General features: G+C 43.8%; 1 long non-coding RNA gene across 1 annotated transcript in view; it reads left to right on the top strand.

The window, feature by feature from the left end:
• The window catches only part of LOC132540475 (uncharacterized), a 53,125-nt gene extending 27,422 nt beyond the window's left edge, over window positions 1-25,703 (top strand). Inside the window, exon 3 of the long non-coding RNA XR_009551675.1 lies at window positions 25,529-25,703. This is a non-coding gene — a long non-coding RNA (uncharacterized LOC132540475). The remainder of the gene's footprint in view (window positions 1-25,528) is intronic.
• The last annotated feature ends 546 nt before the right edge of the window (window positions 25,704-26,249 follow it).

Here is a 26,249-nt window from a genome sequence, read left to right as displayed (position 1 = left end):
GGGCAGAGAGTAGCTCCCAAATATGAGAAAAATATATAAATACCATTAACTGTAAACCCCATTGATCTCACCCAGTGCCTATGTCTATTCATATTTAGCACTGGAGTCTGTGTAACCTCTGCATGCCTGTCATTCTGAGCTCGCATTCCATGGTCATAGCCAGGAACATTCTAGGCTGCACTCATTTCAGGACCTGTCTTCCTCGAGTGGCTAAACCAAAACTTTCCATACTCAACTTTGGGAAACCCCTTTTTTTTTCCCCTGCTGATAGGCTGACTTAATTTCATCTCAGTAAAAGGTAGGTTTTCATCATTATAATCAAGCAGGAGAGACTTGGCCCAAGTGCGCTGCATGCCAAGTTGTACAATTGTACCTCATTTTAATCAACAAGCACCATCTCTGAATTGTTAATCTCCACTCCATTAGTTGGAGAGGAGACTAAATCTAGATGGATTTCAACAATGGATTTTGCCCTCCCCCTTCTTAGAATGATTACATTCCAAGTATCTTTGTACAGAAGAAAATGAATGTATCCCATTTGTCATAAAGCTAAATCTTTCACTGTAGGGAGAGAGGGTCTCTTCTTATTCATGCTAGCACCCTTGTGTGATGGAAAAGAAAATCTGAAAGAGCCCTTCTAAGGAGCCACTGAAAAGCAAGTGAGTGAAGGGGCTCTGTGCTGGGCAGGAGAGGACTATGGTCTGGTGAGTGGGTAAGCAGATAGTTCCCACAGAGGTGCCATCAACAGGGAAATCATCACACTTGCGCTGAATCTCCAAGCTGCAAGTCATGCAACATATTCCGTGAAGGAAAGTTGGGAGCAGGATTTTAAGTTTTATAGCACTATTTTAATTTCAATAAAATGCAGCACAACACAACACAGTGACACAACACAGCACAACACACACACTTTTAAAAGAAGAAATCTGTGTTCTGTTTATTTATAGACAGTAAAAAATTGACCAACAGGGAGTCCGGCAGTAGTGCAATGGGTTAAGCGCAGATGGCGCAAAGTGCAAGGACTGGCGTAAGGATGCTGGTTCAAGCCCCAGGCTCCCCACCTGCAGGGGAGTCCTGCAGGTGTCTATCTTTCTCCCTCTCTGTCTTCCCCTCCTCTCTCCATTTCTGTCCGTCCTACCCAACAACAATGACATCATCAACAACAACAATAATAACTACAACAATAAAACAACAAGGGCAACAAAAGGGAATAAATAAATAAACATTAAAAAATTGACCAACATATTTGGAGATATGTACCTACTATAGACCATGCAAAAACTGTCTTCATTACTATGAGGAAGTATTATTATTTTTAAATTTTAATTCATTTTTACTGCTACCAGCATTATCGCTGGAGTTTAGTGGCTACACAATGAATCCATTGCTCCTAGCAACTCTTTTCTTCCTTAGGTAGGATAGAGAGAAATTAAGAAAGGAGGGAGGATAGAGAAAGAGAAAGAAAGATACCTGCAGCACTGCTTCACCACTCGTGAAACTTTCCCCTCTGCAAGTGGGGACTGGAGGGCTTGAACTTGGGTCTTTGTGACTGATAACATGGGCACTCAGCTGAGTGTGCCACAGCCCAGCCCTTTATCGGGGAGTGTTTATTTTATTTTTAAAATATTTTTATTAATGACTTAATGATTAACAAGATTGTAAGATAACAGGGGTACAATTCTACACAGTTCCCTCTAACGTAATTCTGTGTCCCATCCCCTCTATTAAAAGCTTCCCTATTCTTTATCCTTCTGGGAGTATGGACCAAAATTCTTTATGAGGTGCAAAAGGTGGAAGGTCTGGCTTCTGTAATTGCTTCCCTGCCAGACAGGAATCAGGGACTATTTAAATAAGAATTTTGCCAGATTTCTTATCTTGTGCAAAAGGTAAGTATGAACTTGCAAAAAGTTCACTATTTTCCAAATAGATTAAAGACTAGCAAAATGTTTCATTTAAGGCAGCTTATTCAGACACATGCATTATTACTTTTTTTTTTTTAAGAACTGTTTTTAGGTTCACAGTAATTTTTATTTTTTTTTTATTGGGGAATTAATGTTTTACATTCAACAGTAAATACAATAGTTTGTACGTGCATTTTTTTTTTCAAGTAAAACCATGTTCCTCAGAAGCATTAGGAAGGACCTCCAGAAACAAAGGATAGCAATAAAATGACTGGAGAATTAAGCACAATCCTGCAATGGACTTAATCCATAAGTACATCCACCCAGCACTGGGAGGCTGTGTGATTGGGTCCCTCATTCCCAGGTAAACCATCCTCAGCTCTCCTGCATCCTCCGTTATAGGTCATGGATGTCACATCTGTGTGTGTGTGTGTGTGTGTGTGTGTGTGTGTGTGTGTGTGTGTGTGTGTCTGTCTGTCTTTTGAATCACAAGAATGCTGGTCTGACTGGCTGGGATCTGCTGCCATGATGACAGGGTGTTGCTCTTCCCTTTTCAATCAACGCTTGTCCATAGAGGACACAGAGTTGGCGTTGAAAGAGGTCACCAAGGGCCACGTGGCTGACTCTCTGGCCCTGGGCTTGTTTTATGACACCAAGAGGTATGCGGAGCCAGCCCAACGGAGTGAAAGCAAAGTCTCCCAATTAAATTTTAATCGTGCACACATGTCCACTTTACCGCCTAATGAAAACCAAAAACACTGCCACCGCTTGGTGTAACTTTTCATCACCTGGCACCCCTCTGAGCTACACGTTTTGAAATATTTTACCTACCTGCGTGCTGCTTTTATTGAACAGTAACTCAAGATCTCTTTTCCTTTTGATCAAAGCTACTAATGTGAACAGCTATGGACTGACCCCAGCAGCTCTGCCAGACAGACATTACTGTCCTCATGTTGCAGCATTGAGCAGCTCTGTCCGTGTCCTCCAGCTTGGAAATGGGTGAGCACTGGCTTGACCCCCAGTCTGGCTGCTGTCAAAACCCATATGATTCATAGTCATTTTGTGTGGCTCAGCAGACTCTGGTATACATGAGCTCATTCCTGGTGGAGCCACACAGCCAAAGCTAGGGATGTCTCCATAAGGCTGTAACCCACGTCCAGGCAAACAAGGATTTCCATCAGGCTCTTTGAAATATTGAAAATGGGCTTACAGACCTCCTCTCAGTTTCTGACCCAAGACCACCTCAAACTCCTGTCTGTGCTCTGAGATGGAGTCATTTGCTATATCCCCTTCCCAGTGGTTTACAGGGGTGGAGTGGGAAGGATACGGAGTGGTCATATGTACGGATACAGGGGAAAGGTGTCTCCCAGCTACACTCTGCCTGTTGGGGAAACTTTAGAGGGGAGAGACAGCGTGGGAGCTCAGAAAGGCCATTCCTGCTGGTTTTCTTCTCTGCAACACCGCTTTCTTCAGTTCCTCACTCACTGTTAGAGCAGTCAAGGCTTTGGGCTAGAAGAACAAGAGTTTTATTGCTAGTTTTGTAATTCCTCCAGGGGCTGAATGCTCCCGGAGTGTGACAGAGTGGCTCTAAGATTTCAGAGCTACCCCACACTGGCTGCTTCTGGCCATTTTGAAACAATCCGGCATCTTTGAAACCTGCGGGCCAAGGAATACAAAGAGTGAGCCAGACCATCAATCATCAGGGCAGAGGGAGTGGTTCTCACACTCAGAGGTGGGTGTGGGGTGGGGCTGGGGGGGGGCAGCTACAAACAGGCCTTACTGGGATTTACAGAAACATCTTTGAGACTAGCTGAGTGGATGTTGAAAATGGCATTTAAGGAGAGAGGCGAACTTTGCTTCTCTTACAGGGGAAGGGTCTTAGGAGCTTGTGTTTCTGTGGCCTGTGAGGTGCCAGGAACCTGGCATGGGTCTGCACATCTCTGTAGCTCCAGGGTGCTGAGACACCTCATACTGTGTTTTTATTTTATTTTGGAAAGAGACAGAAAATGGAAAGAGAGAGGGAGAAGGAGAGGGAGAGGGAGAGGGAGAGGGAGAGAGAGAGAGAGAGAGAGAGGCTACAGCAACCAAGCTTTCTTCAAGGTGGTGAAGGCTAGTCTCAAATGTGGGTCACACTATCCAAATGAGTGAGGATGATGCTTCGTCTGACAGGGTGGCCCCTAGGTCTTCCTAGTGGGGGCTGGAGGGATGGCAGAGGCAGCTTTAGAAAAAAGAAAAAAGGCGCTGAGTGGTTTTGCACCCAGATGAGCACACATTCTACCATGCATAAGGACCTGGGTTTGAGCCCCCACTCCCTCCCTGCAGGGGTGAGGGAGCACACGGTGAGTGGGGGAAGCTTCATGAGTAGTAAGGCAGGTCTTGAGGTGTCTCTATTTCTCTCCTTTGCTATCTCCCCCTCTTCTCAATTTCTCTCTGTCCCATCGAATAAAATAGAAAAGAAAGAAAGAAATAGAGAGAGAGAGAGAGATGGCTACCAGGAGAGGTGGATTCATAGTGTGGGCACCCAGCCCCAGCAATAATCCTGGTAGCAATAAAAAACAAAAAAGAAAGAAGAGAAAGAGAGAGTGAGAAAGAAAGAATGAAAAGAAGAGAAAAGAAAAAGAAGGGAAGAGAAAACAAAAGAGAAAAAGATTCTGGGGCCTAGCTAGGCAGCTCAGCAACAGAGCACAGGATTTTCACACACGAGGCCCCAGGTTGATCTCTGTCCCCACGTACACCCAGGCGGTGCTCTAGTCTGTTTTTCGTAATATAACTACACCTTGACCATGAAGTTACCTGAGCCTGCTAGAGCACCAACTTGCATACCTGAGGCCCCAGAGGCTGCAGGTTCAATCCCTGATATCACCTGTGCCAGACTTGGGTAGTGCTATCTCTCGCTATCTCTCTTCTCATATTTCTCATAAAAAATTTTAAAAAATAAATAAATAGGGGGGTTGGGCAGTAGCACACCGGACTAAGCACACACAGTACGAAGCACAAGGATCCCTGTTCGAGCCCCCAGTTCCCCGTCTACAGAGGGGTTACTTTACAAATGGTGAAGTAGGTCTGCAGGTGCCTATCTCTTCTCCTCCTCTCCTCTCTTCTCAATTTCTCCCTGTCCTATCCAACAACAACAGCAGCAGCAACAACAATGGGGAAAAAAGATGACCACCAGAGCAGTGGATTCGTGGTACAGGTGAGCCCCAGCCATAACCCTGGAGGTAAAAACAAACAAACAAACAAACAAATATAAATAAATCTAAGTACAACATAAAACAAAATTCCAGTAGCCTGGGAGATGGCAGTTGGAGGAAGTGTTGGACTGTGTGCCAGAGTGATACTGTTGTTGTCTCTCCTTTTCTCTCTCATTAATGAGTAGATAAATCAATTTTACTTTTCTTCTTCCAGGGTTATTGCTGGGGCTCAGTGCTGGCACTAAGAATCCTCTGCTCTTGGTGGCCATTTTATTGGATAAGACAGAGATAGATGTAAAGAAGAGGGGGAGATAGAGAGGGAGAAATATAGACACCTGCAGACCTGTTTCACCGCCTGTGAAGGGACCCCCCCTTACAGGGGTGGGGGGAGCTGGGGGCTTGAACCCAGGTCCTTGTGTATGATGATATGTATGCTTAACCAGGTGCACCACCACCTGGCCCCATGAATAGATAAATCTAAAAACAAAACACCACCATTACCAATAGAAACCTCCACCAACAGCCTTGAGAACTTGGCTTTAAACCAAGCTTGGCATATCAGCAGCTGGCAGCTCACTCTGGACATTACTCCCTTGTGTGGCAGGGAATGAAGAGGCTACCTTAGCCCCTAGAGCTCTCCATGTCTGATGGCAAAAGACTTTCTATCCAAGAGACTCAGAAATTCTATAAGTTTCACATTTACATCTGTATTTTTTTAATATTTATTTATTCCCTTTTGTTGCCCTAGTTGTTTTATTGTTGTAGTTATTATTGTTGTCGTTGTTGTTGGATAGGACAGAGAGAAATGGAGAGAGGAGGGGAAGACAGAGAGAGGGAGAGAAAGATAGACACCTACAGACCTGCTTCACCACCTGTGAAGCGATGCCCCTGCAGGTGGGGAGCCAGGGGCTTGAACCGGGATCCTTAGCCGGTCCTTGCGCTTTGCGCCACGTGCACTTAACCCGCTGCGCTACCGCCTGACTCCCTACATCTGTATTTTTAATACAGAGTTAGAAGGATTTCTTTAACAGAATAATTCCTTAAGACAAGAAATAAGCTTCACACTCAACTGACTTAGACTAATGTTAACTTCTCAGCAACCACTAGCAGAACTATAACTTGTTCCCCACCTGCAAGAGAACCTTCACGAGTGGAGAAGCAGGGCTACAGGTTTTTCTCTGTCTCCCCCTTTCTGTCTCCCACTGCCCTCTAAATGTCTCTCTGTCTCTATCCAGTAATAAATAAATAAAAAGATTTCTTAAAAATTGTAACTTGTTTCCAGCTTGAGGTCTCTATGTAGACATTCATAGCAGCCTATGACAGTAGTGCCAAAGTCAGATTTACGTTCCCATCTGCAGCCAGACAATGATTCAACAAAACGAATTGCACAAGTTTATCAAGTGCCAAGTCTGATAAGACAGTAACTGCCACCATGCTCTCCAATGTCAAAATTTAGGGTTAATCAAAACACACAGCCTTTTACTGAGTTTATGTAAGGATCACACATTTGGGCATACAGAATAGATTTATACCAGCTCAGTGCCACTCTTATTGGTCTTATATGTTGGAATTCACATTCCTTTCAAAATATTCATTTTGTTTCATATATATATATATATAGATATAGATATTCACTTTATTTATTTCATATGTGTGTGTGAGAAAGAGAGGAGGGGTGCTCATGAAAGAGAGAAAGAACCAGGTTGTGGTCCACCTGGTTAAGTGTACAAGTTATAATGTGCAAGGACATGGGTTCAAGCCCCTGGTCTCCACTTGCAGGGCGAAAGCCTCATGAGTAGTAAAGCAGTTGTGCAGAAGTCTTTTTTTCTCTATGTCTCTCTCTACCTCCCCCTCCCCCACTGATTTCTCTCTGTACCTATCCAATAAATACATAAAGGATGTTTTATAATAAAGAAGAGAGGGAGACGGGAAAGAGCCAGGGAAATACCCCAGTGCATGCAATATCATAGATAAAACACAGAGCCTCACTCATGCAAGCCCTGTACTCTACCAACTCAATTTCATTTATTTTTTCTTTTCTTTATTGGGGGATTAATGGCTTACAGTCAACAGCAAAATACAATAGTTTGTATATGCATAACATTTCCACATAATAATACAACCCCTACTAGGTCCTCCTCTGCCATCATGTTTTAGAACTTGAACCCTACCCACCACCCCAAAGTTTTTTTACTTTGGTGCAATACACCAACTCCAGTTCAAGATCTGCTTAGTGTGTTCCCTTCTGAACTTGTTTTTCAACTTTTTTTCACATTTTTTTCCTTTATTGGTGGATTAATGTTTCACATTTGACAATGAATACAATAGTTTGTACATGCATAATATTTCTCATTTTTCCACACAACAATTCAACACCCTCCTAGGTCCTCCTCTGCCATCATGTTCCAGGACCTGAACCTCCTCCCCCCACCACCCCAGAGTCCTTTACCTTGGTACAATACACCAGACCCAGTCCAAGTTTTGTTCTGTGTTTATTGTTCAACTTTTTTTTTGTAATTGGATTCATTTAATTGAAAATGCCTTAAAAATTTATATGGAAAAGATTTCTGCCAATGTTTTCCTCTAAGTATTTGATGGTTTCTGGTCTAACATCCAAGGGGGTGTTGAAATCCCCTACTATTACTGTGTTGTTGTTAATACACTGATGTAGTCCTTTCAGTAGATATTTGATGTATTTAGATGACTTCTCATTGGGTGCATAGAGGTTAATAATAGTTAGGACCTCATGGTTGACTGATCCTCTGGATCCTCTGAGAATGAAGTAATGTCCACCCCTATCTTTTTAAATTTTATTTATTTTAAGGTCTATTGTGTCGGATTGAGAACAGCTGTTCCTGCCCTTTTTTATGGTCCATTGGCTTGTATGGTAGTTTTCCATCCTTTCACTTTGAGTCTGTGTTTGTCTTGTTGAGTTAGGTGGGATTCCTGCAGAAAACATATGGTTGGGTTGTGTTTTCTGAATTCAGGCCATTGATATTTATTGATATCATAGATTGAAGATATTTTGACGCCATTATTTTTAGAGTGTTCTGATGTATGGCATATTTATGGTGGTTTGACAGTTTATAGGAGACCTTTCAGAACTTCATGCAGGACAGGCTTGGTGATAGTTGAGTCCTTCAACTGTTGCTTCTCTGAGAAGGTTTTAATGGCTCCATCTAGTTTTAATGACAGTCTAGCAGGATACAGTAGTCTTGGTTGAAAACCTTTCTCATTGAGAGCTTGATATATATCTTGCCATTCATTTCTGGCCTTTAGTGTTTGCGTGGAGAAATCTGCTGATAATCTTTTGGTTTTTTCCTCTGTAGGTGACTCTGTTTTTCTCTTTCAGCATTCAAGATCATTTCTTTATCCTTATTAATTTCATTCTAAATATGATGTGTCTTGGTGTCTTTAAGTCTGAGTTAATTTTGTTTGGGACCCTCTGAGCTTCTTGAGCATTTATGTCTTTTGTGTTGTCTAGAGTAGGGAAGTTCTCAGCTATTTTTTTGTTTTCCTCCAGGGTTATTGCTGGGTTCGGTGCCTGCACCATGAATCCACCGCTCCTGGAGGCCATTTTCCCCCCCTTTTGTTGCCCTTGTTGTTGTAGCCTCGTTGTGGTTATTATTATTGCCATTGTTGATGTTGTTCATTGTTGGATAGGACAGAGAGAAATGGAGAGAGGAGGGGAAGACAGAGAGGGGGAGAGAAAGATAGACACCTGCAGACCTGCTTCACCGCCTGTGAAGCGACTCCCCTGCAGGTGGGGAGCCGGGGGCTCGAACTGGGATCTTTACGCCGATCCCTGCACTTTGCGCCACATGCACTTAACCCACTGTGCCACTGCCCGACTCCTGGTTCTCAGCTATTATGTCCTGGAGAATGCTTTCTTCCTCTCTCTCTGTTTCTTCCTCTGGCAAGCCAATAATGCGTATATTATTTCTTTCCAAGTCATCCCTTATGTCTCTGTTGTTTTTTTCAGTATCTCTTAATATCATTTTGTGATCTTACTTCTTAGTTTTCTCTAATTTGTCCTCAATCTTCCTAATTCTGTTTTCTGCCTCATTTATTTTATTTTCTCTCCACTCTGTTGTTTTCTGTAGCTCAGCTATTTTGTTACCTTGTTCTGATACTGTTTTAGCTTGTTCAGCTAGTTGTGCTCTTAGCTCTAACTCAAGAGAGTGTTTTCTTTTGGATTATTGCTTGCTGTTTCTCCATTTCTGGTGATATTACTTTTAAACTCTTTCCTCATTTCTGTGCCTAATGCCTCAATTAGTGTTTAGATCTTGCCCTCATTCTTATGTGCTTCTACCTTTTTTGGGGGGTAGGGGTGATCTAGGCTTTTTTCCTGGTTCATTTCTCTAATGTTTCTTCTTGGTTTAACCATTGTATATGGTGTGTTATGAGGTTCCTCTCTCAGTACTGTTCAGTCCTCTAATCACACTTGCCTGCATTGACTTGTGATAAGTAAGGTACTTAAAGAGTGTACAGTTATGGAAATTAACAGTTGGTTCAATGTTGGTGGCTATTAAAGCCTTTTTTGTTCATCTTCCCTCTAGGATATGGGAACCTGCAGACTTTTTAACTATAAGTAGATTTTTTTTTTGGCCTAATTACTCACTGATAACCTAGAGATAAAACAGGGTGGGGGAGTGATTATGCAAAGAGAGTCCCATGCTCCAGGGATCCAAAGCCCCAGGCCTAATTCAACTTCTCTGACAGCAGCCAGGACCAAGCTGTGTGGCAGTACTTGGCCCTGTGAGTTTCTAAACAAATCCTGTCTGTACTCTGTGGATTCTGAGGCAATTATTCAGTGTGCCTCCTAATTCATTAGGGCAACTATGTGGAAAGGCTTCCACTATACAGCCCCTTTTCCAGACCACTGGGAGTGTGTATGTCTTCTCCTGCCCGGTCAGTTCTCTGTCCCCAATGTCAGCACAGGGCCTCCCCACTGCTGCTCCAGCCTCTAGGGACAGTAGCAGTGGAGACTCACAGTTGCATTTGGTGAGCAGTTTATTTGTTGGTAAAACTCAGACCTGAGGTGATGCCTCAACTGGCAAACCGCCAGACTGTTACCAGTCATTCCTTAGTAGATACGGGCTTTCAGCCCCAAGAATCTCTCCTTAGGCTCCTCCTCTCTGTCCATGAGCCACATGTGTTTGCACTCATCTGTGACTTGGTGGGTTCTCAAAGTATTCTGAGTCTTGTCTTGTGTTCTTAGGCTATCTTCATTACTATCCTTAGTTGACCATGGAGAGGAGAGAGACACAGCTGCTGCTACTTTCTAACCCCGCCTCCAGAAGTTCTCAATTTCATTTCTTAGCCAGACTTCTGAGTGCCAAAAAATGTGAGTGGGGGGCTGGTTGGTGGCACACCTGGTTAAGTGTATGTATTACCCTGCACGGGGACCCAGGTTGAAGCCCCTGGTCCCAATCTGCAGGGAGGAAAGCTTCACAAGTGATGAAGCAGGTCTGCAGGTCTCTGTCTTTCTCTCCCTATCTTCCCTCCCTCTCAAATTTTCTCTGTTCTATCAGATAAAATAGAGTACTAATATTAAATAGTAGAAAAAGAAGCGAGATGGAAGGAAGGGAAGAAAGAAAGAGAGAGAGAGAAGAAAAAAATGAGTGGTCTAGGATGTAGTGCAATGGATAAAACTTTGGACTCTTGAGCATGAGGTCACAAGAGTTGGGTTTCCAGCACCACATGTACCAGTTGATGCTCTGGTTCTCTTTCTCTCTTTTTCTTCCTTCCAGCTCTCTCATTAATCAAGCAATAAAATAAAATATCTTTTTTTAAAACAACATTTCCTTTCTTCTTTCTTTCTTCTTCTTATTTTTTTTTTAACCAGGGCACTGCACAGCTCTGGCTTATGGTGACACAGGGGACTGAACCTGGGACTATGGAGCCTCAGGCATGAAAGCCTCTTTGCATAACCATTATGCTATCTACCCCCCCACCAGCCAATATCTTTTTTAAAAAGAATGTGAAAATTCCTCCATAGACCCTTAAAGGGAAGTTTAGCCTTTTCACTTGTGCCCAATGCATGTTTACATTTCATGTTTCTCAGGATTCTGAAACCCTCCACACAAACACACACACACACACACACACACACACACACACACACACACACACACACAGTTACCCTTGCAGGATGGGAGAGGAAGACCAGGTTTCAACACCTGGCATCCCATGAAGACACTGAAGCTAGACTGTTGTGAGGGTTGGAGGGGTGGGAAGGAGAGGATGCTCCTGCTTCCAAGGTCTCAGTCCATGCTTAGTAAACGCATCCCTTCAGTCTCACTCCCACTTCTTTCACACACAGGTAGAAGAGCCAGCCTTCTGCTAAAGCTAAAGGGTGCCATAGGGTGGAGCCACTACATAGACACCGAGAAGGGCAGTCATGCAAAAAACTTGGGAGGGGTTGTTGTTGTTGTTGTTTTCACAAGGCAACAATGATTGTGATACCCTTGCACACGAGCGCTAAACACCCGTTCCAAGTGACCTCGACCAAGCCTGTATTTATTATTTGCAGTTTCCAAGGCCAAGAGAGAGGGAAGGTAGGTGACTCAGTCAAGGTCACACCATACATGACACTTGCCTTGGCGTCTCTTGTCTTTCCAGAGTACTCCACCCCTCACTGATGGTGACACTCAGCTGGGAGGCAAGAGGGTGAGCCTTCATTCTGTGAGATGTTAATAGTGATTTATGGGTTTTACTGTGGCTAATGGTAGGAATAAAATGATAATGAGAAAGCAACACATGCTTTCAAAGGGCCCGAGCACCAGAGAGAGCATTACGTCTGATTTGATCACACCCATTAGACATTTCAACTGAGCATTATCCAGGTGTTTCTTGGGGATTTGGCTGATGGATGTGGCAGGGACAGTGACTGGAGATAAAGAACCATCTCTGGAATGTCCGACTCGACGAAATCGTATCAATTACAGGTGTAAGAAATCAAAATGCTCCCCGTAAATCAAATCACTTCCAAGGCAGAGCTGCTATTTTTTAAAATTTACTTTTTTTAATGTAAGCAGTTTTATCTTTATTGGCCTATTTTAAAAGTAAAAGGATATTTGGGGAGGGTGGATTTTATTTATGAATCCTTTCATTAAAGTGAAAGACACTGATAATGGAGAGCTTTACGTCTGAAAGGTGTCTTAGAGATTATCTGGTTCAAGCCCTTCCCTACCCAAATGAGGCAATTTAGTTCCAGAGAGGGGAAGTGAGCGTCCCAAGGTCACACGGCAATCAGCCTGAGAGATAGGCCTATGACAGCGCCTCCAGGTCAAGGACAAGGCTCTCTGTCTGATTAACAATCGAGCTATTATGAGTTGCCAGCACAGAATCACAGCACTGAAAATACAAAGCAGCCCAGTTCATTTCATTTACCAGTCTTTAAAAATTTTTTTTCCCTTTTGCTTTTAAAAATAAAAAACAAAGCCAATAAAAGGGAATAAACAAATAAATATTTAAAAAAATATTGGGGAAGGAAAAAAATGTTGGGGAAGAAGGGCATGGAAAAGTGTGTGTGTAGGGGGGGATGTTAGGGTCCTGGTTCATAGTGGTGGAAAAGGACCTATGTCTGAGACTGAGTGTGTTTTGTAGACACCTATCATAGGGAGATGAGAAATTATACCCTCGTACCAACAACTATACTATGAACCAATGACACCCCAATAAAATGATAAATACATATATATATATATATATATATCTGTGTATTTACTAAATTGCAATTCTTTTTAAACAACATGCAATAAGATACTTGGGTCAAGCATGAAAGAAAAAAGGAGATATAGGAAGGGAGGCATGTATATAGAGGTGTGTGTGTGTATGTACACGTGCACGCGCACATGAGTGAGCACATGTGGTCTGGGAAGATAAGTCAAATAATACACATTTTTATGACACAAAAAATTAATATTTTATGACACAAAAACTTAATATTTTTTATTTATTATTGGGTAGAATCAGAGAAATTGAGAAGGGGGAGATAGAGAGGGAAAGCGACAGACACCTGCAGCTCTGCTTCACCACTCATGAAACTTTCCTCCTGCAGGTGGGGACCAGGGGCTTGAACCTGGAACCTTGTGCACTGTAATGTGAGTGCTTAACCAGATGTGCCACCACCTGGCCCAACACCAAAACTTCTCATAGGAATGGTTACTAAAATTAAGATGTGAGTTTCCTGCCAGTAAAGTTTTAATTTGCTTGCTTATTCCCAGAAGCTCTTTCATGGAATAGTAGCAAGAGTGTCTGTCTCCCTATTCAACCCTAGTAGCACCACAGCCTCTCCCCGGCCCCACCACAGCCTGGGTGGCAGGACTACACTCTGTAATCTGTAAGCAGAATTACACTCGGTCCAGCCCTCTAACTGACAGGAAGCCCCAGAAAGGGATTCATTTGTCACAGTAAAGATTGAGACCAAGAAAAGTTCCAGAGGTGGGTGTGGGACCCGAAGAGGTGCTGGACACCTCATATCTGAGTTTCAGTGGTGTTAATGATTAAAATATTTTTCTTCTGTGTCTGTTTTTTACAAATAGTCCCCGTTGCATAGAAACAGACAGCACTCGGGGCCCCTTTACACACCTTCCCCCAAAACCTAGAGCTCAAGGGTTCCACAGTGTCCAGGCTGTTTTACTAGGTACAAAGTCCTGTGGATCCTGCTATGTCAGCTGTGGAAGCACAGCTGAGAGGGAACTGGGCCCTGGAGAGTCAGCCAGAAGGCAGTGCTGCCAGTGAGTCAGGGCTGACTGCAAATCAGGCTCCCAAAGGCAGACTCGGTCTTTCTTTTCCCTGCTGCAGCCTCTTCTGTGTCTCCTAATCTCTCACCCTCTACACAAAGATGGCTGTCAGGAATGGTGAAGCTGCACAGGCACTGAGCCCTAGGAGCAACCCTGGTGGCGAAACTAAAAGGGTGGGGGAGAGGAGGATATACACATATATGCATACGCACATTTTTTTTTTAAGGTAAATGATTCCAGAGTTTTTGGTCAGGAAATGACTCACTTGGTAGAGTGCACTCTTTACCAGATATGAAGGCCCTAGTTCAAGCCTCCAGCTCCCACATGGGATCATCTGTGGGAAGGAAGCTTTGTGAGTGGTGGAATAGTCTCTCTCCTCTCCCTATGCTTTTCTCCTCTTATTTAGAATTTTTAAAATTTTACTTAATTTAGTATTGGATAGAGACAGATAGAGAAATTGAGAGGAGGGAGAGAGATACCTACAGCTCTACTTCACCACTCATGAAGATTTCCCCTCTACAGGTAGGGACCAGGGGCTTGAACCTAGGTCCTCATACACTGTAGTGTGTGCTCTTAACCAGGTGTGCCACTGCCTGACCCTCTTTTTCTCCCCTCTACCTCCCACCTTCTACCTGAAAATAAGCAGTCCACTGAGAGCAGAGGAATCGTTCAGGTATAGAGAGCCCCAGTGATAACCCATAAATAAGTAAGTCCAAGGACTTTGTGTTTGAGACGCTCTGTAAATATCAGGGTCACTCAGGGGCTCCTGGCATTAGGCTACCATTACTCACAGTGCAAAGAAATTAAGGAAATCTCCAAAGCTGGATTCATGGGGTCTCTATAGAGCAAGACCAGAGGAAATAGAGGGAGAGGTATAGCAATCGCCAAGCATGGGGAAATGATTTCCTCTGTACTTGGGAGTCCAGACTCTGGGAATGAGCTTTAAAGTTAAGAATGATGACAATAATAATCAGCTGGCTGATTCTAGCGGGAAAAGCCAGGGTCTGCAGGCAGCCTTGTGTGGTGAGGCACTCATCTGCATAGGGCATCCCCAGAAACACTGCTCCAGATGGATTTAGGATAACTGGAAGCAGAGAGAGAGAGAGAGAGAGAGAGAGACCAGCTAGGGTGTAAGCCCCTGCCCCTCACAATTAATTGAATTGGCAATGCTGGTGGTTACAAAAAGTGTCTCCATCTTGTAAACACAGCAAATTTGATCTGGAAGTCATTGAGAAAACATAAACATGAAGCCTCATGTGGTCATGGCTACACTATTCCTGCCTGGGTGAAAGATGAGCCCATTATGAAAGGACTGTCCTTCTTCCCTTCCTTCCATTCCTTCACTCCCTCCCTCTCTCCCTCCCTTCATTCTTTTCTTGCACTGTTCTTTTCAAAATGAAAATCCCAAGAAGCACACATGACCATGAAGCTCAGAGCTCAATCCACATTGACCTGGCCTGTTCTAGAATTCTGCAGAAACTCAGCATTTGTTTTCCTGAAGTAGAAAAGATCAGTATTGGAACAATTTCTAAACTCTATTCCCTTAGTGCATAGAGAGTCTGCATGATGATTTCTGGTTTCCCAAATGTACTGCCAATGTGTAATAATATGGACCAGGAGTGAAACCCAGTTCCCGTTACTAATCTAAGAAAAAAAAAATGTAGGTACAGATGGGAAAGTGACTTCCTGTCACAGAGCTTGTTTAGTGCCAGAGGCAAAAATAGGACAGCAACTTCCCAAGCTCTCCTGCCCCTTTCAGGAAAGGCTTTTTCCAGGTGTTGCTGTTTCTCTAACTTTTTTTTTAAATTTTTTTAATCCAGGAGTGTTTACTAAGGACTATATTCAGTGTAGAGCTGGTAATGGACTTTATTCCACAAACATGGGCATGATTTTTTTCTCAAAGCAAGTTACTGATGACTAAGAACACCCATTTGCTGGGTGAGTGGAGAAATTCAGCAATTTAGTCCTGAACAGACAGGTTCAACCTGGAATTGGCCTCACCTAAAGGGAGGGGGCCAGGGGGGTTGGACGGGGACAATAGTATGGAGTTGGAAGAGCCAAAAATATTGCTGAATAATGTTTTCACAGTCCAAGACTGCAGGAGTTTAGCAGCTCCCCTACTTCTGGAGTCAAGCCCTTTGCAGGAAGTAGAGGTCTTTGGTCCACTATGCAGCCTCTTCACACCAGGGCTGTGGGTGGGAAGAACTCCAAAGCACTTCCTCTTTAGGTCTAGAGAACTCCACAACCCGCTATTCCTCTAGTCGCCTGATTCTCTTCCCACTTGCTTGCCTACCTCCTCCTGTTCTCTTTCTCCAACCCAGCCAGACAGGAAGAGAGGACAACTTTGAAGAACTTCAGTTTTCAAGATAAAGCCAAGGGCTCATCTACCTGAAACCCAAGGGGCCAGGTGGTGGCATACACGATTAATCGCACATATTATAGTGCACAGGGACGCAGGTTCAAGCCCCTGGTCCCCGCCTGCAGGGAAAGGACTGCAGGTGTCTCTTTGTCTTTTTCTCTTCTCTATCTCTTCCTCTCCTCTCAATATCTCTCTGTCTCTATCCAATAATAAAGGAAAAGAAGAAGGAGAAGGAGAAGGAGAAGGAGAAGAGAAGGAGATGAACACACTCCAGATAGCCATCTCTTCGAGTTCAGTGTAGATTCTTTCCTCAGGAAAGCAGTGACGCACCTAAATTGTACCCAGTATACTTAGAGACCTGTGAACTCACTTTGTCCTCAAACACTGCCTAGGAGATCTAAGTTACCCTTCTTTTGCAGATGAGAGGCATTTGTGGTTCCCGGTTCTAAGCAGAGGGTAGCAAACCATGCATGTCAAATGCCCTCCGAACTTGGCTGAACTCTCAGTTTAAGCCACTCTTGTCAGCGCCCCTGCCTGATGTATTACCTCCTTCACTTCTGAGCTTCATCATGAACTTGGGGAAAACCACCAAACGCCACTCTCAACATTCTTTCCAGTCGAACGCCATTGTTTGTGTTCAGTCAACTTCAAGGTTTTAAAAAAATGACCATAGATCATAAACAATCCTTTGTTGTTGTTCCTCTTCAGCATCTGGTGACGTCTCGTCACCCAATCTGGTCCCCTACGCCTACACTGAACTTCTCTGTTCCAGACTCTTGGAAACAGAGCTGGCAGTCAGCTGAGGTAAAGAACAAACACCTCATCACAGACCCCTGCAAGCGTCCACCCGGCTTTGACCTAGCACGTTATGATTGGGCCCTCCTCAATCGCTATCGAACAGGCCATGGCCGGTGCGCCGCTATGTTCCATCGCTGGGGAGCCAGAGACGACCCCAACTGCCCCTGTGGCTACAGACAGACTATGACCCACATAGTCAACGACTGCCAACTCTCCAGATTCAAAGGAGGTCTCGAAACTTTACATCAGGCTCAACCTGACGCTGTTGACTGGCTACAGAAGAAGGGCAAACGCTAGAAGAAGCATCTGGAAGTTTTGGAAAGAAAGTCAATGAATGATGGGAACAGTTGTTTAAATGCTAGAGGGTTATTGGTCCTAAGTCTTTGTACCTTGATGCCCGAGATACTGTCCTCAGCCGATAGCTCCACATCGCCCACTAATTTATATTTCCAGTGGGATTGTGCCACTGACAGATATTAACTGCTTTATCACCTCAGACACACAGGTTGCAAACTATAAAAGCTTCCTGGGAAATTTGTGTGTGACTTTTTTTTTCAACCCCTATTCATATGTTAAACCCTCACCACCAACATGATAGGGGGTGAAGGTAGGGCATTTAGAGATGGTTAAGTCATGAGGGCGGGGCGCTCAGGAATGGGATGGGTACCTTTATACAATGGGCCTTAGAGAGCACCCTCACCATAGCTCCTTCTGAGGGAGAAGACAGTCATCTATAAAACAGGAAGCAGGACTCCCTCGATACCAGCCCTGCGTACTCTTCAGGTTCCAGAACTGTGTGAAATACATTTCTGTAGTTCATTAACTACTCAGTCTGTGACACAGGTCATTCGCACTTAGTGACTATAAATTGAAGGTGATAAATTGGTGTGGATTTACACTGTCTGGGGTCCCCAGATGTATCTGCAACAATAAACCACATCAAGTTCACAGGGGTGGAGATGGGTGGAGGTGGTATAAACTTACTTTTGGACCCAACCCCAACTTTTGATTCCTTAGGCCAGGAAGTTCCTGGCTAGGGCTGGTAAATGTTAGGTCATGTTAGGTCCTCATTGGACTTGAATGACTTTTGAAATCGCTTCCTGCTCAGAGACAGTCAGGGGCAACACCTAAAAGAGGTTATGATAGGAGTCAGGCTATGGTAGTCCTGGTAGAGCTCACATATTACCATGAGCAAGGACCTGGGTTCAAGCCTCCAGTTTCCACCTGCAGAGGGAAAACTTTATTAATGGCGGAGCAACACTACTATCTCTTCTCTTCTTCATCTCTCTTTCTCTTTGTCTCTCATCCTCTATCAACAAGAAAGAAAGAAGAAAAGAAAGGAAGAAAGGAAGGAAGGAAGAAAGAAAGAAAGAAAGAAAGAAAGAAAGAAAGAAAGAAAGAAAGAAAGGAGTCCAGAAATGTTGGAGCTGTCCAGGCATTGATCTCTAGTGATAACCCTAATAGCAACAACAATTCAATGTGCCCAGGGAAGTTGCTCAGGGGATGGAACACATTACTCGGATGTGTGAAGTGTGATCTAGCCTCACTCTCAGAGAGTAAATAAATATGTATGAAGGAAAAAATTAATTTTTGCTTTATTCAATTTTTGGATAGAGACAGAGAAACTGAGAGGAAAGGGATATATATATGGCAAGAGAGAGAGATAAAAGGAGACACCTGCAGCCCAGCTTTACCACCTGTGAAACTTTCCCCTTGCAAGTAGCAACAGAGGCTTGAATCCTGTTCCTTGCACATGGTAACATGTACCACCCCCCAAGTGCACCATACCCTGGCCAAGAAAACAATTGTTTTGAAGTCATTTGAAAATGGAACTTTTTCCCTTTCTTTCTCTTTCTCTTTCTTTCTTTCTTTCTTTCTTTCTTTCTTTCTTTCTTTCTTTCTTTCTTTCTCCCTTCCTTCCTTCCTTCCTTCCTTCCTTTCCCCCCTCTCTCCTTCTGATCCCCCCCCCCCCTTCTTTCTTTTTCTCTTTTTTCCAGAGCATTGCTCAACTCTGGCTTATGGTGGTAGGGGTACTGAACCTGGGATTTTGAAGCCTCAGGTTTGAGAATCTCTTGGCATAATCACTGTACTGTCTTTTCTACCCTGAACTCTCTTTTAAATGACATGGAAAAGGAGGGCAGCTCAGAGATTTAAAAAACATTTCACAGAAAATCATGCTTCTGATAAGAACGACAACTGACAGCAAGAGAATTGAAAATCCTAATTAAATTAATGATTCCCTTCATCCTCAACTCCTCACATCTAATCTGCAGGCGACGTGAGAGGGACAGGGCAAGTGGGAGTCTCCCTCTGCCAGACATGCTCTGAAGTGATTTATCTCGGGGGTCACCACAGCCTCTGTTTGGGCCTGTTACAGTTCGCTAAGCTCCACTAAGCTTAGGTATTAGGGGATCCTTCACCGAGACATTTGTGTTGAAGAAAGGAGGAGGGGAGGAGGAGGAGGAAGGGAGGAAGGGGATTTTTTTCCCCTTTTACTCTGGAGCTGCCTGAGGCCCAGTCTGTGTCTTGGGCAGGGATTCTGTTTGCTTCCTTTTCTATTCACATTGATAGTATTTGGGGCACTCTGCCCCATTGCTCTGTGTTTGTTTATGGCAACGAAGTAGAAAATTGTAATGTCTGTAATTGTGATGGGTTTTCTGACTGTGTGACCACCTGGTTTGCTGGAGCCAGGACAAAAGGCAGTAAATCCCCCTCTTTAAAGCTGAGACTGTGTACTTAAAAGGAGGAAGAGGAGAAGGGGATGCTTGGGTGTCTTTTGTGTCTGTATTTTGATTTGTACAGAATCGTTTAAAGTTGAAATCATGTTAATTAAAACAATGATACATGCTAAATACACTTTTCAGAACATAGCTTTGTACTAGAGACCTTCCTTCTTGTCCTCATCTTCCTCCTCCTCATTCTCCTCCTTCTTCTTGGTAATAAAATGCCCTAAAAAACTGAGGAATCCCTCAATAAACAATTTCATACTTGACTTGCCATGTATGGACTTGAATGAGTAGTTTCCAGATGTTTCCCCAAAGATCCTTTTCCCTGAGCTTCCCTGCCCTGCTCTGGCCTACAGAGACCCCACAGCTGCTTTAGTAGAAAATCATTTTCTTTCCATTTCATACAATGCCATGTTTCAACATGCACCTTTTATCCCGAGAAGCTGCTAAGATGTTCAAAGGATTCAGAATCGCCAGCTCACCCCCTGACCTCTGGAGTCATATATAGAAAGTAACATTGGTACCTCCCTACCACCCCTACACTTTAGAGTTTGAAGGAAGATGTGTTTCTTACTCCAAATTGCCAAAGGTAATTCCCGAGTGCAGTTCAATCATCTAGGTTGTCTAGAACATCACTATATACCAGACCTAGAGGTCAGACTCTAGTGCACATAATTTCATTTGATGCTTACAGCAGCATTAACAGGTGGGGATCATGACCCAGGAGGGTTGCACAGGGGTGAGCACACTGGACTCTCAAGCTTGAGGGTCCTAGTTCAACCCCCAGCATTACATGTACTAGAATGATGCTCTGATTCTTTCCCTTGTTAACAAATATTGATAAAATAGTTTTTTTTAATTATCTTTATTTATTTATTGGACAGAGACAGGTAAAGAGGGAAGGAGATGATAGGGAGGAAGAGAGGCAGAGAGACACCTGCAGACCTGCTTCACCACTTTTGAAGCTTTCCCCCTGCAGGTAGGAACCAGGGGATTGAACCTGGGTCCTTGCACATTGTAACATGTGCACTCAACCAGGTGTGCCACCACCTGTCCTTGATAAAATAGTTTTTAAAGGTATTGATAGTGTGAGGGTGATAGCATAATGGTTATGCAAAGAGACACTAATGCCTGAGGTTTTGTGGTTGCAGGTTCAATTCCCCACAACACCCATTTCCAGAGCTGAGCAGTCATCTGAATATATACATTTAAAAAGCTATTGATAGATGGAGATTGTTATTACTCCTATTTTATATAGAACAAAAAGTTTTCCAGGCTCAGATAATTTGGGTGTTTAGTCAAAGATCACAAAGATACCAAGTCAAAATTTGAACCCAGATCTGTCCAGTGTGAAATGTCACTGTGGAATGGCAAGGTGTTGGTGGAGGAAGTGACCCATCCCTCAAGTGGGCCTGCAAGTCACTTTGGAAGGAAGACAGGGCATAAGCTAAGAGAGATGCAGGGATACATCTCATGCGAAATGCCCATGACAACTTAATTCTCTCTCTCTTTTTGCCTCTGAGGTTATCGCTGGTGCTCAGTGCTGGCACTACAAATTCACTGCTCCTGATGGCCATCTTGTCCATTTTATTTGACAGGACAGAGAGAAACTGAGGGGGGGAGATAGCGAGGAAGAGAGACACCTGCAGACCAGCTTGAGCTTGTGAAGCGCCTCCCCTTGCCAGGGGAGCCAGGGGCTCGAACTCCAATCCTTGTACAGGTTCTTGTGATTTATACTCTGTGCGTCTAACTGGGTACACCACCGTCCAGCTCTCACAAATTAATTCTCAAAGGAGGCAAGTGCTTGTGGGATGGAGACTCAGTGACTGCAGCACTTGAAAGAGTTCATTCAGTTTCATGAAGATGACCACGATGTTAGCAGTCAGTAGTGGCTTTGTTTTGGTGTCAGACATCCTGGCTCTGCTTCAGTTGCTGAAACTGAATTTACAGGAAGAGACAGCTTATCGAGATGCATTACCTCAGCACCTCATGAGGGATCTGCAACATCTTTGCATGTTCAGTTAATGCTAAACTGAGAGATGTATGCCTTCATTTGGACAAAGAAATGCGACTTCAGGACAAACCTATAGCCACAGAATTCCTGGAAACACAGAGTGTCTACACAGACCTGTCCCATTCTTTCCCTGCCTCCTCTAGGACAAGAAACCTGTGTTGGGGCCGGGTGGTGGCACACCTGGTTAAGTGCACATATTATAGTATGCAAGGACCCAGGTTCAAGCCCCCAGCCCTCACCTGCAGGGAAAATGCTTCTGGAGTGGTGAAGCAGGGATGAGGGTGTCTCTCTGGCTCTTTCCCTCTCTATCTCCTCCCTCCTCTCAGTTGCTGGCTGTCTATATCTAATAAATAAAGCTATTAAATAATAATAATAATAATCTGAATTAAGGCAGTCCGGGAGGTTGCACAATGGATAAGTCATTGACCTCTCAAGCATGAGGTCCCGAGTTCAGTCCCTGGTAGCACACATACCAGTCATGTCTGATTCTTTCTCTTTCTCCTCCTATATTTCTCATTAATAAATTAAAAAAATCCTTTGAAAAAGAACTGAATTGAGGGCAGGAGGTAGGTAGCATAATGGTTATGCAAAGAACTGTCATGCTTGAGTTGTCCAGAGTTCAATTCCCCACATCACCATAAGCCAAAGCTGAGCAGTGCTCCGGTAAAAAAAAGAAAAAAAAAAAAGAACCCTGTGTTCTCCTGAGTGTAGGGCTTCCATGTCCATCTGCCAATCACAGTGCTGCCTTGTTCTAGCCATGTGACATAGGACAAGAAATGCTACTCCTGTCTGCCTCCATTTCCTGTGTGTAAGGAGGCACAATACAGGGGAAGGTGGAGTGTGCAAACACCTACCACAGAGGATAAAAAAACTGTATAGGGTGGGGGTAGATAGCATAATGGTTATGCAATGAGACTCTCATGTCTGAGGCTCCAAAGTCCCAGGTTTAACTCCCTGCACCACCATAAACCAGAGCTGAGCAGTGCTTTGGTTAAAACAAACAAAACAAAAAAAACTACACATGTGACAGTAACAGTCTTTCTCCCAGTAAAGTGATGTAATAAAAAAAATAAAATAAATAAATAAGAAGGAAACAATAGGACCCACCTCACCAGAGGATCGCAATGCTTGGCAATTACACAGGAACCCTGAGTGTGGAGTTCAACAAAGGGACAGTTCCAGTCCATTTAGTCGTTATTATGATTCCATTTTATTTTTAATAGTAAGAGCCGATTTGTTGAATAAATGCAGGTGGAGATCCTACCAGTGCTCTGCCCCAACCTTCACCCCTTTCTAGAAGGTCTAATTAGTTCGTTATCAATGAAAGAGAAGTAAGAGAAAGCCAGACGATTACTCTAGTGCTTGTGAAGCCAGAGATCAAGCTTCAGACCTCGGGCTCTGCAGAGGCAGCACCTCCCAGGCCCCAAGGACATTTTCATTTTACAATCAAAAAAAGTCTTGAAACCTTCAGGCTTGGGTAGAGAGACTGCCTAATAGCGGCAGTCAGACTGGAGACCTCCCGGGATGAGTAAACCAGGCCTAGCCGCAGGGTGTGGGCTGTGCATCAGTGTTGGCTGGCTGTGTTGTGAGTGTTTGTTGGGTGTTCCTGCAGCCTCAGCTCTCCTCCAGGAGGCCTGAGTCACAATGTTTCCTCACCAGGCCCCTGGAGACGCCCTGGTCTCCATGAACTCCTATCAGCCCTGCATCTGGGCAACGTCGATTCTCTCTGACCTTTCCTTTCAAAGCTGTGTTTAAGCTTGCAGGCGAGCCAGACCACAACACTCCCAGCTGGCAAGAGACAACGGCATTTCCAGGGACAGCTGGCTTTCTGCATGTCTCAACACACTGGCATGATCCGAGAGCTCTCATGGTCTGCAATTGGACCGAAAGCTCAGCAAAAATAAACTTTCCAGGAAACTTCTGGCACACCCAGTTTTCAAACCCATCACTTCAGGCATGGTATCCAAGAAGTGGCCTCTTTGCCCCCACTTCTGACTCCATCTCCCAGTTGGGCACAGTTTGGTTTCAGAACAGACAAAATGCACGTGGACAAATGAAAGGAAACTAGAAGGCCATGCCGAGTGTGGGGCTTGATGTTAGTTTTGGGCAAGTCCATGATCTCATTTAGACACCATTAATATTATAAAAGAATATCTTAAGAGCCAGCAAAATAACATACTTGGATAGTAGGCCTACTCTGCCACGTTCATAACCCAGGTTTGAACCCCACCTCGACTGCACTGGAAGAAGCTTTGATGCTATGATGCCCTCTCTTTGCCTTTCGATCCCTTCCCTTCCCTTCCCTTCCCTTCCCTTCCCTTCCCTTCCCTTCCCTTCCCTTCCCTTCCCTTCCCTTCCCTTCCCTTCCCTTCCCTTCCCTTCCCTTTCCTTCTTCTTTTTTTTTTTTAATCTTTATTCATTGGACAGAGACAGCCAGATGTAGAGAGGGAAGAGGGAGATAGGGAGAGAGACAGAGAGACACCTGCATCCCTGCGTCTCCACTTGCAAAGCTTTCCCCCTACAGGTGGGGACTGGGGGCTCAAATCCATATCCTTATATATTGTAACATGTGCTGTCAACCAGGTGTGCCACCACCTGGCCCTTACTCTCTGTTTCTATCTGAAAAAGTCAGCATGGTGTGGTGAAGACCTTCATGATAATGAAGGAACAAAAAAGAAAAAGAAAAAAGAAGAAGAAGAAGGAAGAAGGAAGAAGGAGGAGGAGGAGAGGAGAAAAAGAAGGAGGAGGAGGAGAAGGAAAAGAAGAAGAAGAAGATCCTAAATGTGAGGAACATCAGCTCCTGGTCACTGGGGTTCAAAGAGGCACATTTAGAAATAGGAAAGCAGAATCTTTGAGTCTGTTGTTCATGTAGACAACAACACAACAGTCTCCACTTTCTATTTCTCAGGGAGCAGAACAATCAAATCTTCCTTAAGAGACAAACACAGATCAGCTATATCCTTCAGATCGATTCACAGATGTTGATGAATGGACCGTTGTCCGGTACGTGCTCCAGAAAGGATTGCAAGTCTCTTCACCACAGAAAACACAGCTCAGAAGGGAGAGAGATCTATGTAGCATATTAGTCAGGGCCTGTCCTGCTTTTTTACTGCTGTTTAATAACTCACTTGAATCTTAACAGTTTTAAACATGTATTCCTGCATTCATTTGTTCATTCATTCTAGATAGAGTCAAAGAGGCACAGAGAGAAAGTAAAAGGAAAAAAAAAAAGAGAGGAGGTGAAGGAAAAAAGGCGCTGTAGTTGGGACTGGGCTGGAACCTGGGGTATGCAGGCAAAGCAACACACTATAATTTTTTTTTAACACTGAATAACACACTTATTAAGTAATGACTTATATGACTTGCTAATTATTTCTTTTTGTTTCTTACAGTGTTTTTTTTCCACTTTCTTGGGGGGGTTAATGGCTTATAATACAGTTGGGGACACATAAGCATAACCTCACATCTCCCCAAACTTACTTTCTTTAAAAAAATTTTTATTTTAACTCGGGTGAGACCTTTCCTTTCATAGGATTCTCTAATTCCATTCCAGGCAGTTCACTTCCTAACAAAGTCCCAAAACCTAGATATAGACCAGGTCCCCTGAGATAGAGCGTATGTTCACACGTATCCATAAACTAGGGCAAAATATATACCTGAAAGCAAAAGTACACAATAGTCTGCAGTGAGTACCACCCCACCCCCAACACTTCATCTGCACTATTCCAGCCTTCAGGTCCATGATTGCTCAACAGCTTGTTTGGCTTTGTATGCTAACTCTCTTTTCAGCCACCAGGTTCCAGATGCTAACATGATGCCGACCAGACTTCCCTGGACAGATGACCCGACCAATATGTCCTGGAGCTCCGATTCCCAGAGCCCCACGCTACTAGGGAAAGAGAGAGACAGGCTGGGAGTATGGATCGACCAGTCAACGCCCATGTTCAGTGGGGAAGCAATTATAGAAGCCTGACCTCCCACCTTCTGCAACCCACAATGACCTTGGGTCCATGCTTCCAGAGGGAGAAAAAATAGGAAATCTATCAGGGAAGGGGATGGGATATGGATATCTGGTGGTGGGAATTGTGTGGAGTTGTACCCCTCTTATCCTACAGTTTTGTTAATGTCTCCTTTTTTAAATAAATAAAACAATTAAAAATATTTTAATGAAAGAGAAAGATACACAGAAAGACCAGATCACTGATAACTTTTTAAAAGTTTTTTTCTTTTTCTTTCTTTCTCTCTCTTTTTTTTTTGATAGGAAAGAAATTGAGAGGGGAGAGGGAGCTGAAGAGAAAGAAATAGAAATACCTGTAGCACTGTTCACTGCTCATGAAGCTTCCCCCTGCAGGTGGAGACCAGGGGCTTGAACCCCAGTTGAACCTCAGCTCAAAATAATGTATGTGCGCAGCCAAGTGTGTCTTACAGTTTTAAACTTAAACTTACAGTTTTAAAAGATAGCTATTTCTTCTATATCTTCATACCATCTGTGGGGCAGAAATTCAGGAAG

This window comes from Erinaceus europaeus, chromosome 9 (assembly GCF_950295315.1).
Source record: "Erinaceus europaeus chromosome 9, mEriEur2.1, whole genome shotgun sequence".
Classification (NCBI taxonomy): domain Eukaryota; kingdom Metazoa; phylum Chordata; class Mammalia; order Eulipotyphla; family Erinaceidae; genus Erinaceus; species Erinaceus europaeus.
Note: the sequence above shows the minus strand (reverse complement) of the source record. Positions and strands in the feature narration are given on the sequence as shown.